Source organism: Colius striatus, chromosome 16 (assembly GCF_028858725.1).
Source record: "Colius striatus isolate bColStr4 chromosome 16, bColStr4.1.hap1, whole genome shotgun sequence".
Classification (NCBI taxonomy): Eukaryota; Metazoa; Chordata; class Aves; order Coliiformes; family Coliidae; genus Colius; species Colius striatus.
This window is the reverse complement of record NC_084774.1, coordinates 13,339,552-13,355,536: the sequence shown is the minus strand read 5'-3', so window position 1 is coordinate 13,355,536 and position 15,985 is coordinate 13,339,552. Positions and strand designations below refer to the sequence as shown.

The 15,985-nt window shown below is 49.4% G+C and overlaps 1 long non-coding RNA gene across 1 annotated transcript; it reads left to right on the top strand.

Annotated features, from left to right (window-relative positions):
* The first annotated feature begins 6,382 nt into the window (after positions 1-6,382).
* Positions 6,383-8,506, top strand: LOC133626947 (uncharacterized). The gene is made up of 2 exons (XR_009819851.1): positions 6,383-7,300; positions 8,277-8,506. It is a non-coding gene; the product is annotated as an uncharacterized LOC133626947 (long non-coding RNA).
* The last annotated feature ends 7,479 nt before the right edge of the window (positions 8,507-15,985 follow it).

Below are 15,985 nucleotides of genomic sequence, written 5' to 3'. Positions count from 1 at the left end.
GATTTCTGGGGCATCACTGTCCAGCCCAGGTAAATCCTGGCCTTGGCTGCTCACAGCTGGGCTCCAGGGACAGTACTTGACACTTTTATTCACAATACTAATTCTTTTATTTATGATGCAACTAATAAAAGCAGCTGAGCTCACTCCAGTTAACTCTAGGATGAGCCTTTTTGCCCACTCTGTCATGCAGATGATAGCGGGGGCTTTGCTCAGACCCCTCCCATCACACCCTCCCCTCCCACACCCTGTGGGCTCCCGTGAGATGGACCAGCTGTGAGGCAGAGCAGTGGCAAGAGATGTGGAACTCTCCAGCACAGAAGCTCATCCCCTGCCACACACAAGTACTAAATGCCTCTGGTTCCCTGGCACACCACAGAAAAGAGCCAAGCAGGAGACAAGGTAAGCTGGGAGCTCACAGGCCTGCGCTGATGGGACCCAGGGCTGCAAGCTGCACTGGAAACCACTCCAGAGAGGTGCAGTCTGTCTGGAAACAGGTTTGTGCTGCAGCTCCTGGGGAGCAGAGTACGGACAATGCCGCTCCCTCACACAGCCAGGACCACACAGCCCCCGGTTCGGCCGCTCTCCCCAGAGGAACAGCAGCATCCCCATCCCACAGCCCATGTGGGAAAGGCTCTGCTTTATCCACCCCCCGGCACCGCTCGATGCTATGTAAATGCTGACAGCCTGTTCTCAGCAGCTGTGAACTGCACATCTGCTCATGCAAAGCTGTGGCTGTGCTGCGGGCAGGGAGGAGCTGGGCCATGACCGACACAGCCGGGCCCTGACTGACACAGCTGGGCCCTGACTGACACAGCCAGGCCATGACTGACACAGCCGGGGCCTGACTGACACAGCCAGACCACAACCGACACAGCCAGACCACAACCGACACAGCCGGGCCACGACTGACACAGCCGGGCCACGACTGACACAGCCGGACCACAACCAACACAGCCAGGACATGAGTGACACAGCCGGGCCATGAGTGACACAGCCGGACCACAACCGACACAGCCAGGCCACGACCGACACAGCCAGACCACAACCGACACAGCCAGACCACAACCGACACAGCCAGGCCACGACTGACACAGCCGGACCACAACCGACACAGCCAGGCCACGACTGACACAGCCGGACCACAACCGACACAGCCAGGCCATGAGTGACACAGCCAGGCTACGAGCCGGGCCAAGCTGCCGCAGGAAGCTCACAGCCACGCACGAGCATCTTTTGTGCATGAGCCAGGCTGCCAGCATGAACTTTTGCCCTGCAAGTGCTTCCTGCATCCAAAACAGCCAGCCCTGCTGCCCTCCTTGCTCAGAGGGCCTGGGCTGAGCCAGGGAGAGCCCTGGGCCCTTGGAGCGTGCCTGTCCCTGTCCCCAGCTCCCTCACTGAGATCAGGCTGGAGGATGATTAGCTCGTGCTGTCATCGGGACAAAATAAAGCCTGTCTGCTTCTATTAGGGTTCTTTTTCTTAATGGTTCTGTTTCCACGTGCCTAGCTGCCCTGCTCCCGCCAGGAAAGATGAGTGCTGATCCTTGTCAGATGGTTCACACAGAGGTTTCTGTTGTGTTTTGTTTTTACAGGGATCCAAGATGATAGTAGGGGAAGGGAAAGAACTTTTGTCCTCTGCTTAAAATAATTCAAGAGCTTTCCACTGTCAAGGCCAGGCTCAAGCAGTCATTTGCATAACAAATGAGCATCTCCCCACTCTTCAGCCCCAGCTGACCCCTGCAGTCCTGGCTCCGTCTCCACTTCTGTCACCTCCATCATCTCCATCTCCATGGTTTCCATCTCCACGGCCCAGCCCAGCCCTGGGCCTGGCTTGCTGCTGGGGAGGCCATGCAGAAGGTTGTAAGTTTACATCACTTCTGTCAATTGAGACTTTGTAAACAGCCTCTGGAACATTGCAGCAGTAAAACATTTGCTTGGTGACCAGCAAATAATGCCAGACATCTTTTGTTTTACTGTAAAAATGCTCCAGAGCAAGCAGATTAGTGAAGGTGTCTCTCCAAGCTGAAGCCTGCCGACAGCAGGACCAAACACTGCCTTTCCCACTGACTATCAGCAGAAGTGGGCTCTCTGTGCCAGATGTTCTCTACCCAGCGATGCACAAACACAGGGCACAGGCCTAAGAGCCTGTTCAGGTGCAGAAAAAATCCTTTTTCTTTTAGAGTAAACTCTGAAATCTCTCATTTTTACATGATGAGAATTATAGAGCAAACCTCCAGAAACCTTTGCAGCACTAAACATTCCTCCTCTGCACCAGGTCCTTGTCTTTTCAGGCCAAGCCCCTGAACTCAGTGACTTACTCCAGCTGCCCCAGCTGTGTCCTGGGCACACATCCCTCCTGTCCAGCCCACTGTCACCCAGAGGGGAGATGCTGCTCACAACCACCACCCTACAAGGGCAGGGCTGAGGGCCCAGCCTGGCCAACAGCAGGAAGATGGCTCTGCTCCAGAGACCAGCAAGTAAATCCTTAATATAAGATTTGGGATTCAATGGACCTGGGCTGCTTATTTTTCTATAGCAAACTGCATGAGACGCTGTTTCCTCTTCTTGTACCAGTCACTTGACCACAAAAACACCTTCCTTTATGTGCACCCCTCACCCCCATCCCACCAGCAGTTCCACCAGGCACTGTCTGGAGACATTAAGGCCTGGGCTGGCAGCCTGCATGCCCCAAGCAGGGCAGGACAGACCCCCAGGAGCTTGCCACAGCTCCTAGTCTGACCTGCTGGGTTGCTTTGGGGTTTCCTTCTATTTGATCAAAGCCTCAGAGATGCTATATGACTCCTGGGGATGTTTTGCTGCAGGGGTTTGGTTTGCAGCACAGGAGTTATGGCTGGCAGATGTCAGGGGGCAGCTCCCACCCCTGCTCCTGAGTGCCCAGGGGTGATAAACGGCCCTGATGGCACCAGGGTGTCCCAAGCCCACACCAGTGCCTAAAGCATGGGGGTGGGTGGGAGGAAAGCTGCAGGAGCATGCCTGGACACTAGCTGAGGGCATCACTCAGGGCTTGGGGAGCTCTGGAGATGAACAAAACTAAGCACTGAAAATCCAGGATGGGCAGGAGCACAGAACTGCCACCCCTGCCAGTTCCCACGCTGGATGGCACAAGTGAAAATCCTTGTGGGGCTGCAAATCATTCCCTGAAGCAGCCTGGAAAGGAGGGAGGAGGCTGGTGTGCTGCTGCCTGTCCCAGGGGCTGCTCTGCAGGGCCGAGGCGCTGGCAGTGCCTGGCGCCCGTGCGAGTCACGCCTGCCTTGTCCCAGCTCTGCTTCAGTGCTGTGCTCTATTGAAAGCATGCCTTCTAAAGGCCACTCAGCTCAGGGGGATTTATTCTCCCTGACATCCAGTCACCCTCTCCATGGCATTAGGGGAGGACTCCCATTGCAGACAGACTCAAGATACTGTGCTGTGATGATGCCATGAGGAAAACAACAGTGGGAAGAGCAGCAACAGTTACCCAATGGGCTTTGCTTCTACTTCAAGACATGAGACTGAGAAGGCAAAAGCTATTTAAAAACTCCACTACATGGCATGCTCATGGCATAGCAGGTCACAGGCAGAATTCTTCTACAGCACATAAAGTAGTACCCTCTGGCAAAAATAAGAAGAGCCTAAATGTCACTTGGGAAATGCTTAGCTGTTCCTCACAGCTGTTGTCCTGGGGAGGGCTGTGTCTGGGTGTAACGGGACAGGGAAGGCTCTGCCTGAGCTTTCAGAACATCCTCTTTTGTGGGATGTAGTTGGACAAACAGGTGGAGATGGGAACAGGACACTTGTCCTGCTATTTACTACAATGGCTGGTCTGGGAGCACTTCCCAGGGAAGCAGAGGCCAACAAAAATTTGCCCTCCAGCTAAAAGAGCCTCCAGCTTCCTTCTCTCTCTACCATCTCTCCCTGCCTTCTGTCTCCCAGGTATTTTGACCAAGCTCCCCTCCAAGAACCAGTCTCATGCCAGCTCAACCAGGTGCAAACATCACCAGACTCTTTGCCTTGGGGCATCATCTTGAAACTCTGCACTGGGGAAACTGAGGCACGTGCAATGACCAGAAAAACCCTGCAGGCTATTTTTGTGTTCTCTGGGAGGGACAAGAGGGACTACTGTGCCCTGGACCTTTGGTTTGATCTGATAGCTACCACCTGCAGTTCCTTGGCCTCATCACTGTGATTGCCCAGTGCCATCTGGTAAGGAATCCTGGTAACAAACACCAGCGTGTGTCACACCACAGGTACCAGTAACCACTGAAACGGTCACCAGCTAAAAAGGAAAAGAAAAACCCCACCAGCAAATAGTTGACTCTGTTCCCAGGCAAACACAAAGAACGGTTTTGGATTGTCACTGCTGTCCTTTGTTTACTGAATGCAGTAACAGAAAAGGCAAAGAAAGAAAAAACCCATATTCCCTGATAGCAACAACTTACTGTGGGTGAAGCAGGCTGGGGCATGCCCAAGGAAAGGAGGGTCAGGCTCTGTGTGTACCTGCTGGTGATGGGAAATAAATGTGCCCAAAAGCACTGGAAAAAAAAAAGAAAGCAGCAGAGCTGAGAGCAGCAGTTAGAAGTGATATATTCTTGGCAAGGAAACAAAAGCAAATTCATAGCAGGTTTGGAGCTGATCTTACTGGCTTACATGGGATTTGATACTTAGGTAATTCTATTGTTGGCTGGAGCTACCTGATTTATGCCTGAATGAGGTCCTGATCCTACAAACATTTACTTATGTACTTTAGTTTTACCTTTGGCCCTGGCCGCCCTATTAATTTCCCTGCAGTGAGGACAGTGCTGGTCTGCAGAGCTGGGGCCTTTGCAAGAAAATCTGTGCTGCAATGCCTGAAATAAAGAGGCAATTTTGCAGCAACATGCAAATTCCCCCAGGCTGTGGTCATCTCACACCCTGAGACAGTGCCAGGCACGCACACCCAAAAATCTGAGTGACTGCTCCTGTAGCTCTCTCTGACCTGTGAGCTTTAGGAATCAGGAGGGGAACTGCCTCAGCACAAATCTCCGGCTGCAACAAGTGACAGCAGCATCAACATCAGCTTCATTCTGATGACACCTTATCCCCTGGGCAGAGCATCCAAACAGGCTGCTAAACACAGCAGAAGCTATTTGGATCGGCTGTTTCCATTCAAGGAAGTGGTATTTCTCGTTAAAAGCCCCGTGTTTGCCTGGACCCTCCCTGTCAGGGAAGGTAAGAGAGAGGGATTCATCCAACAAGCACCACACTTTGACAATGAAACCTCTGGGCTTGCTTCAAAGAGAGCATGAGGATAAAAACTTGTTGGAGGTGGGAGGAGGAGGAGGGAAAGCAGCAGCCTCAGCCATCCCTGCCGGCGGCCGCCCATGTGCCCATCACATGCTGCTAAACCCAGGCAAAAGGAATGAGAAAGGACTGTGAGTCTTGGAGCAGCTGCTTCCCTCACTGCTGCTGCCAAACCTCCCCAGAGCAGGGCTATTCCTCAGCACAGAGGAGAATCAATTTGCTTTACAATGGAGCCATGGAGCTCTCGGCAGTTGGGTGTCTGCTGAGCCAGGACCACCACCTGGAGACAGCCCGAGGGTGCTGCAGGAGGCTGAGGGAGCAAAACCCCTCCAGTAAAAATCTTTGCTGCTTCCCATTGGAGACACTCAGCCAAGACACATCAGTCCCCAGTTCCCAAACCCAGCAGTCTCCATCAGGCAGAGCTTGGGCTCTGCTTGAGGAGCTGCAAGTACTCATGGACAGCGGGGCACTGCAGCCCCACACATGAGCCCTGGGACCTCTCCCTCCTGGAGGCACCTGGCAGAGGACCCAAGCAGCAAACAGGAGCTGCCCAGCCTTTCATTTCAGTGTCTCTGCAAGCCTTTGGCCCAGCCTGCCAGCTGCACCCTGTGTCTGCCACACAAAGAGCTGCAATGAAAAGCACTGCCTGCACCTTGGGGCCAGCCCAGCTCTGAATTACTGGTTCCTTTTGTCTGCTCTAACCTAGGTGTGCTGGCTGCCTTCACCCCACACTAATTGTACCTGCAGTGGATGGGGAGCAGGCAGAACCCTGCCCCAGGGAGAGACAGGGGTGAGGGTATAACTGCATCCCCCTGGCCTGGACCCCGATGTATTGGTGCGTAAGGTGCAGCCACCTCCAGGACACTGCCACGACAACACAGTATGTCTGCACCAAACTTTTGCACCATGTAGGATGAGGCTGCAGGATGAGGCCAAGAGACTGCTCCCAAGAGCAGCAGTGCATCGCCAGGGCAACAACCCTGCACTGGGCTTTGCTTGTGCTGTAGCAGCCTGCAGAACTGAATATTGCCTCCTTAGGAAGATTTAATTATACATAAAATTAGAAGGAGGAAGTGTTAGTTAAAATTTCATACTCCTGGCAAGCAGCCGGTTCGTTAGCGTTACTTTAATGAGGCACTAACCTCACTGTAATGCTTTCATTAATGCTTGTTGCTTGTTGAGTGCCAAGTGCTTGGCTCCTCTCCGACAGCCCGGCTGGGCCACAGAGGGAATGCTTGAGGGGGCCTTTGATGCAAAACGCGAGCGCGGTTACACCACAGGCAGGACAAAGGACAGTTGGTGGGATGAGACAGCCCAAAATTCACCAGCTGGTGCCTAGAGCAGGCAAAGCAGTGAGACAGCGAGAGCTGGGCAGGCAGCAGGGGACGTGGGACAGAACAAGCAAAGGGAGAGGAGGAGATGCTGGTTCCACCAGCAGCACCCACACTGTTCCAGTTGACAGCGGTGGGGTCAGGGTGAGGGCCAGGACAATGAGCAGTGACAATATATCAAGAGGTGCCATTTGATGAGAAGGGATGACAGGGGGTGGTATACAGGACCCTGGGAGGCACCCACCTACTGCTGCTGCAGAGATCTCATGTGCTTTGAGGCCACAGCTGCATCTCACCTGGATCTCACTGTAGCCTCCTCGGTCGAACCAACCAACTTCAAAATGTCTAAGGCAGCTGTACCCCAAAAGCCTCTGCCCTAGAATGACTGTTGCAGGATAATTATTTTCCAGCTGCTCCTGACACCACCGTGGAGTTGATCTGCTTCAAAGACATGCCAGAGAGGATGGAGTCCCTACTCCAGTCCCTCTGCACTACACGCGGTGTTGCCCATGACCCCGTTGGGCTGCAGAGGGGAGGAAGAGACTTTGCCCCCCAGCCCTGTCCCCGTGGAGCCCACCTGTGGGGTAATGCCCAGGCACTCTGAGCACACCTTTCAGAGGCAGACATGGACAGAAGGACAAGGATTACCCCAGCAGCTGCTGGGACTCACTCCCCCACACCTCCTGGGAGCTGAGGTGAGCATATGCCGTATGTTTACCCTCCTGTTCCTCGAAACACTCTGAATAGAGGGATTAAAAATTGCCCATTGCAGCCTGAATCAGCAGAGCCGAGGCGCCAGGGCCGGCTGAGGTCCCAGCACAGCAGGGCGCAGGCAGCCATGGCCAGCAGCACGGGGAGCAGCTCAGCACACGGGCTGGCCATGGCTCTGCCCGCAGGGCCACCCCTCCAGGAGCCACTGCTCAACAGCAAATGGGGCAGCAAAGGTGGCTTTGCCACCTCCTTGCTTCAGGCTGGCTGAGGGCCAAGGCCATTTCCCAGCAGCGTGTGCCAACCTGCACTTAGGCATTTCCCCCTTCCAAGAGCTCAAAGGTAGGTCTTGCCCAGGCTGAGCTGAGCTTTGTCTCTGCATATGAGCTGGGCGAAGCAGCAAAGAGCTGAACTGGTGCAGCCTCAGCATGGAGACACTAGAAAGCCCTCCTCACTGCACAAAGGGTGCCTTTGCACCCAGCACTGCACTGCACCTCACCCCATGCCAGTCCTGAGTGCAGATATGGTCAAGACACTGTGTCTGGTTTGGAGTCACGGCACAGACCGTTCTGTGTTCAACCATGGGCTGGGTCTGGTGTCCCACCACCATCCAGCAATGGCTTCAGAAGTAACCTGTCAGTTTTGTCAGAGAAAGGTTCAGCACTACATCATCATCTTGATTTTTCCTGACACTGAAATAGAGTGTTTCATGTCATTTTAGTCAATAAAAAGAGGGAGGAAGATTATCCAGAGAAAAGAGGTAAAAGCCAGTTGGCTGCCTGGGCACAGTGTGATGGGCTGGGGCCAGCTGGACAAAACACAGGGCAGAGGCAGGAACAAGCAGGGATAAAAGCTCCTGTTCCCCAGTGTATTCTACTCAAACTGCAAGGCAAGAACTCTAAGCTAAAAAATCACTGAACTAGAAAATTCACAAGATATTTTTTTCTCCCCATAACCTGACAGATTCAAAGCCAAACATGGAAGATTCACAGGGTCCTGATGTACACTTGTCCTGCTAAAGTTTTTTTTCCTGAAAACTGGCCTGATTCTTGTGAAAAAAAAAAGAGAATCAAAGAGGAGAAAGAAAAACGAGGGTTTTTTATCAAGCAAGACTAGTTGGATGAAGCCATTTTTAAAGAGGCTGCTATAGGCAACTGGGAAATTGGCCAAATAAAAAGTACTTTTTGACAAAATATGGTATTGTGGTTTTTATTTTTCTAAGACTTTGATCCAATTATCTAGTTTTACCAAAATGAGGAATAAAGCAGGACCCAGGAGTGAGAGGGAAACAACACCAAATACAACACTGCAAAATGAAATAGCAAGTGCTGTGAAATGTTCATCTGGAATTTACAGCAGCGTCTAGAGCCTGCTCACAGCAGACAGCATCTGCTTATGCCAAGCACAATAAAACAGTCCCAGGATAAATCTTTTTAGTTTTTCCTGTCCTCATCTGAAACTTTCCTGCTCTGACAACAGGACCGTGCAGGTCTGCTGGGGCCCAGGAGGAACTTTGCACTGGTGTTCAGGGCATCTGGGGTGTCAGTCTGCACCAGGGCCTGCTGCTTTCTGTGCTTCTAGGGACAACATATTGCAAACTTGATATTTTTTAAGGGATTTTATCCAGGGCATAAAGCAGAAGTGTGTTGTCCTGGTTCAAAACAGGAAAACATGTTAAAAACTCAGCACAGCTGTAAACAAGATGCACATGGGGCAAGATTCATCACCCCAGCAAGGGTAATCGCTCTCAAGTTTAATCAAGGTAGGAGGGGAGGATTTGGAAGCATTTCACCCATGGCACACATCCCTGTTTTGCCACATCACACTAAACATTTGATAAAAGATCCCTTTGAAGAGGAGCCAAGTCCTTCCTTGCTTGACTATAGTGATATTGGATTGGATTTGCTGAGCCGGGTTTCCAGTTGTGCAAAGAATTTGTAAGAGATAGAAAAAGAATAGGAGTGAACAGAGAGTGTTGCAGCTCAAAGAAAGCTACAAAAGATAGAGCAGTGATTAATTATTGGGCTGTATGTCTTTTTTTCTGTTGGCAGTGGCACGAGCAGACTGTTGTGCTGGTAAAACGTGTCATAAGGGGGCCTGCCTTCTCTGAGGATTGCATATATGTCATTAAATGCTCAGAAATCACACGCCATCTCCCCCAGATCGTGAGATTGGTTAGAAAACCATGAGATTAAGGAAACCCCTAACAGTAAAAAAGGGTTGCCTTTTGTCTGTTAGCCTCTGAGTTGTTAGCCTGCCAAGCTGATTTCAACAGAAACTCAGCTAAAGGAAAATAGAAAAGGGAAGGTGAGACTTTCCCATGATTACACCAGGAGCTGAGTTTCCCAGGAAAGCGAATCTGTAATTTGATGAGATCATTTCCATCAGATGAATACCAAGTTTGGTTTTAGGAGGCTAAAATGGGAAAAACAAAAAAAGAAAAAGAAAAAAACCCACCCCAGCACCCAAACACAGTGCACTTGAACACTGGGTATTGGGTTGATTATATGCTCTTCAGCCCCTGCCCAGTTCCTCCCAGGCAGGTGCTGTTTGCTCTCCCGTCACAGCTCTTGTTCATAGAGAAGCTGAGTACAAAAGCTCAGCAGTCATTGCTATTTGTTCTCAGCCCTGGCTTGGTTTTGTGGGGATGCCTGGGTGAGGAGGCAGTTGGTGCTTCCACTGGCTTTCAAGTGGATGGGGACATCTAATATTTGCTTTGAGAAATATTTGCAGCAGCTCTGCCACAATTAACAACATCAACTGAGATGTTAAAAAAGGGTGGGAGAGTGCTCCTGTGCCTTGTCTGTCTCTTGAGCTTTGCTAAGACGACCCAGAAACCCTTGGACTTTGCTGCTTTGCCATAGAGTGTATCTCATGGGCAACACATTAAAATATATGATGGGCCTCCCTTTGGTTCCACTGGAAGACGCCCACAGGAGTGAATCTGAGACCTCCTGGTTCCTATTCCACAGCAGACAGCTTTGCAGCTTTTACAGAACAGCTTTCAGTAACACTAGTGCACATGCAGAGCAGCTAATGAGCTCACTTTAAGCCAATACTGTTGCAGCAGAACACAATTTAGTCTTTGCATTTCAGGAACAACAAAACTGCCTGAGGTTACGGGCTAATTACAGACTACTCTTCTCCTCTGTCATTCCAGTTTACATTGTAAGACATCATCCAGTCAACCAACCTGGGAAAGAGTGTCTTATCTTTGATGTGTGGAAGCTCCAACTGTGATCAAGTATGGATGCTGCATTCAAGGGGAATTCAGAGAAGAGCTTCACTTCACAGAGGGAAGGCTGAGCAGAGACCTTCTCTGTGTGAGCTACACAGCCTGTGAGTAGCTGGTGTCAGCAACAGTCACTGAGAGAGGTGTCCTCATCTGAGACCCCCAGAAGTGGACTGAATCCCAGAGGAGTTTTCTCTCCCTCAAAACACACTCACATAGTGGCCATACTTCAAGGACAGACTAGCAGGTTTGGAGACAAAAAGCCTCCATTGCTGAGATGTGTAAAGGCCTTTCTGCTCTGAGGGACTCACAATGAAACATTGCCCAGCTCAGGAGAGCAGAAGATGGATCCATCCAAGCATGAAAGTCTGTGATAGAGACTCTGGTCAGTGGGTTCAAGCCATAGCAGTCTCTTCCCCAGCTCTCACTTCTTCTTCATCACCTCTCCTGAATGACTGACAACAGGCAATCATTGAAGAGTGGCTTTTTAATGTGGTGCCATGGATCACTAACAGGATCATTCCCACACAGCAGGCATGGTATGACTCAGTGCTAAGTGCTTTTTATTCCACATTCTTCCCAGTATGCTTTTGCCTTCATGTACTCTGCAGTTTCTCTCTTTTCCTCCTTTTATTTTTTTTTCATCTCTTGTAAAGACTTTGCTATGTCAGAATCTGTCAAACAACTCCTGTGCCATGTTTTTACAAGAATCCTACTTGCTGCTTGGTGCCAAGCATCCTTTTAAACAATACACAGTGAAGTATTGCGTTGCCTGTGCTCTGCTCTTGCATGCCATATTTAGACAAAAGCTAGGGAATTCCCTGCCCTCCACGAGGCCTTCAATGAGTGCATTCTTTTCCCACCTCAATTCAACTAAAAATGTATGTGTTCACACCAGCTATGTCTTCTACTCAGCCTTCTTTTTAATTGATTCCACACTTGGTTTTATCTATTTAGAAATCAGAAGAAAAAAAAAAAGAAGAAAATGAAAAGGAAAGAAACCAGTGAATGTGACCTCAGACACACGCTTAGTCCTGCTGGCTGCCTTCCCAAAGAGACCAAAACCCAGGCAGCAGTGGAAACAAAACACCCAAACTCCACAAGGATACAGGAGGAAACAAAACACCCAAACCCCACACGGATACACCACTCGCCTGCTCAGCTAACAACAGCCAGATCACAGCCAAAAGTGGCTTTTAGTGCTTTGGCCCTGGGTACACAAACAGCAAGGCTGTGGCCTGACAGTGATGAGGGTTGTCAAGGGAGTTTCTGGCAATGCAGGAGGAAGGACCTTGTAGCCACTTGAGTGATTGAGGCATCAGGTTTCTCTGCAGCAAAGGAGCCCTCCCAGTTACGAGTGGTGTGGGACAGGATGCACCGTGGCCTGTAAGCAGCAGAGGCAGGAGCCCTGTGATCCCACACACACTGCCCTCCACCTCACCCATTCAACCTGGCAAAAGCCACAGCACACAGGCGCTTTCCTGACGCTGCAGAAGCCAATGGGCCTGTAGATCCTTCTGGAGCAGCTGTTGAAGCAGCACATTCCACAGTGCTATGCTAATCCCCGTTAGCCTGTCCTCCAACACCACTCCAGTCCCTCATGTTTAAATTCCCTGCCATACTTTTGTCCACAGCGTGTGGGCCCCACAGATTTTCTGACATGTGGTTCTTCCAGTCGCTGCCAAGTCTGCTGGGAGAGGATATCAGCCTCACAGGACTAAAACAGATGCCTTCCATGCACTAACTCTGTTGGAAAAGCTCCGGATAAAGGCCTGTCTTCCTTTCTCCTCTGCCCCACAAACACTTAAATTTAGTCATTATATGAGCCCCAACAACCTACACTCAGGAGAAAGTTTGACTCCTGAAATTAAGAGTCAGAGCACTGTCAAGTCCAGTGTACATAGCCTGAAACACTCTGAAAAAGAAGGCAGAGTTTGCACTACATTTTTGTTTTCATATACATACACAGATATCTATAAAATCCATTACAGCCACCTAAGCTGTACCTGTAGTGCTGGTGGTGATGCTGAGGGCCCGACTGCAGACGGGATGCAGGCAGGCATCCACCTTTTAACTGCTGTCATTTAATTCTGCTCAGCGGTCCTTGAGCTGACATAATAACTGAGACATCACTCAAGCCTTGGCTAGCCTGGTGCTCTGAGTCTTATTGCCACTGCTGGGAGCATTCTGGGGATGGTGAGAGAGGGAAGAAATGATACAGGCAGAGCGGTAGTGTTATAAAATGCACCCTTAGGATCATATGTTCAAAAGCACTCAGTTCCCATTTAGGAACCTAAATGAAGTTGGCAGGATTTCAGAAGTGCTCAGCATCTCTCAGCTCCTACTGAGAACATGCTGAGCTCTTCTTAAAACTGTTAGAGGAAAACAATTCAAAGATAAGAGCCAGCTTGTGGCTTATAATTAACATCATTGTATGGGTTTTCGGAGCAGTTTGGCAAGAGCAAGAATAGCTGTGTTCACAGACGATATTGTGTATGGATTCACATCTCAGAGCATGGGGCCAGGTCCATAAGCAGTCACCCCCACTGACTGCCCCCTGTAAGAGCTCTGCACCCAAGGAGAGTTTTCTACTTTGTGTCAGAGCAATGCCTTTTATCGCACTAAGGGAGTGGGAGTCTGCACCTGGTCATGCAAGGAGCAACCACATCAGTGAGGTGAGAAAGGCCAGTATGAGTACCTAACAGCTCAGAACATAACCCATTGTGCTGTAGTCAGGGCAACTGTGAAAACATCTGGAGACATGCACCAATTTACTCCTAACCTATATTAGTTTTTGACATACAGTTAGTAGCAATGTTAAACATCAGTTGGTACCTTTCGTCTTTGAACCCCAAAGCGCTCTTTGATCTGTGAATGAGAAAGGTGTCATCTCTCAGCAGTGACAGAAACAATCGCCTGCCTCACACAGCCATGGCTGGGCTAACACCAGTGTGAACCTTCAAGAGACAGGAAGAGTTGTCAAATCTCTCCAAACACTTCCAGAAGTATCAACCCAGCAAAGAATTTAAACACTGCAGCAATCCCACACACTCTGCTGCAACCGCTGATCTATTTCAAAGAAAGGCCGTGAATTCAAATCCTCCTACTTGTCACAGCTCACAGCTCCTCCAACCTTGAACCAGCTGAATGTTGGCTCCTTACCTAAAAAACCCACCAAATCAAGCACAAGAGCTTGTGTCAGGCTTCAGCTTACCCAGTGACATGTTATGATTCTTGAAGGGGGCTAAGAAGAAACTGCTCGTCAAGATCTTCTTTTTCAGCATCCTTCGTCTTACCTTAAGATTCCAGGAGTTATCTTCCAGGTAGGAGTAGCTTGTTTATTCTTACTTCCCAGGTATTTCAAGGGTTACAATGTCTGCCTACCCCTTAGCTTACTATTTTGCTAGGCCTAATTCCATAGAAAAACTCCAGAGATCCTTCTGGGATCTGATGAGTCCTGCTACCAATAGGCCCCTTGACTCACCTTGGTATGTGAAGTGAATCAATCACTTCATCTCTTAGCTGAGGGAGCTACACCTGAATCAGAGCTGCCATATAATACTACCACTCACAGTATTTGGACAACAGAACATTTTTTTTCCTTTTTTAGCTTAGAAGAAGTTTTATGTTTTCCCAGTAATGAGTCAAAATCCCATTTACTGGAGGGTAAATGTCTTGATTCCAGGGAAGCTGCTGCTCCTAGACCAGCTGAAGAACTCAGGAAAGAGATTAAACTTTGTGCAGTCAGGCATCACAAGGGCCTTACAAACTCAAGCCCAACATCTAGAAATGAAAGCAGAACAACAGACAAATGCATAGCACTGCTTTCCATTCTGACTAAAACAAGTCCAAAACACGCATGAATTTAGCTTGTCACTCCTCAACTGTAATGATTCATTGTGATTCACTACTCCCAAGTATTCTACCTCATTTTCTACAGCTAATTAACCTTGGAGGCAACAATTTGCCCAACAGACACCAACTTCACAGGGGAACACCCTACTCCAGGAGGACGCCTCCTTTATGAGAGCACAGCTGCTTGCCGTGGTTTGGCCAAGGAGCACTACTGCCATTTCTCTCTGGAATTTGCTGTTTACAGAACAGGGATAGCCTGAAAAGACTCATTTAGCCAAGAAATTGAGAATTCTCCATCCCAGCGAGCAACAGATGCCCAATTCAAACACAATCTCCTTGGGAGCAGGGAAGAGCTGAGTGATTATTGCCTTAGCCACCAAAGGTTAACAAATACTCATCCTTCTCACAGCTGATCTGAGCTTAAGGAGGCAGGAGAGAGAACAAAGATAAAGAAACGCTCATCCTGGAGCAGTGAGAGATGAATGGTGACTAGTGCAGCTCCCTGGGATGGTGCCCTATCCTAGGGAAGCCAGTGGCTCACACAACTGTGCAGTAGCATGGAGTTCAGACAAGATCTTTGAGTCTTTCTCTTGGTCCCTTTTATCCCCTATCTCAGGTTTATGTATCCTCTCAACTTCTCATGTATATTTAGACTAAAGAAAAACACTATTAAAATGCCAAGGAGGCTTTCATGACAATTGTTTTCTTATATTAAACCAGCTTCAATCCTAAACTCTGCTTCTGTGGAATTACTCATTGGCCAGGACACTTCAATCCTGAACTGCTAATTCAGTGCCATGGTCACTGTCAGATGATCATTATTTTCATAGGTCAACAACAGCAGGAAAGAGAATGTTAATAAAACACTGCCTGGCCTCAGGGATTTACAAGCAGCCTCTTCTGCATCCGGCACCATGGTGTAATACAGAAGCACTCATTTTTCACTGCAAAAGATGGCCAAAGTACCAGTGCTGAGATCTGAGTATTGCTGCTGGTTTTGAGACTCAACACACCATTTCCCTGGCACACACCACAGACGCTTCACAGGAGAGCTGCAGCCTGAGTGTCACCCACTGAAACCCAAGAGCTCTGTCCATTTTTAGAACCAGCCTGCCTGAAGATATGTTGCATTATCTGAGCAACACGTAAGGGAACAAAATGAACTGCAGCTCCCCCTGCCACTTATTTACCTTCTGTTTAAACAATGCCTCTTGGGCCCGCTCCGCTCTCCTCCCGTGCACCCACTTACTCGGCACCTTTTGCAGGGCTGCCTGGTCTATTTTTAAAAGTGTGCTGCTGGCTTTTATCTTAAGCTGCCTTGTGGGGTTTTTTTAAGCTCTTGTACTCTCTAAACTTATTTAAATCACATTGGCAGATAGAAGCAGTGAGAGGAGATACAGCAAATGTATCGTGGTTGGCACTGCAAGTCGAGAATTAAGGTGAGCGATGAAACCCAACAGATTAAAACGCTAAACTCAATGATTAGGGCCAAACAGCAGTGGTCCTTGCTAAGGGGAGATCTTCCATGTACTCAAATGGGGGCTGCTTAAATCAGAACTTCAGGACTCCTTCTCATTCAACTGCT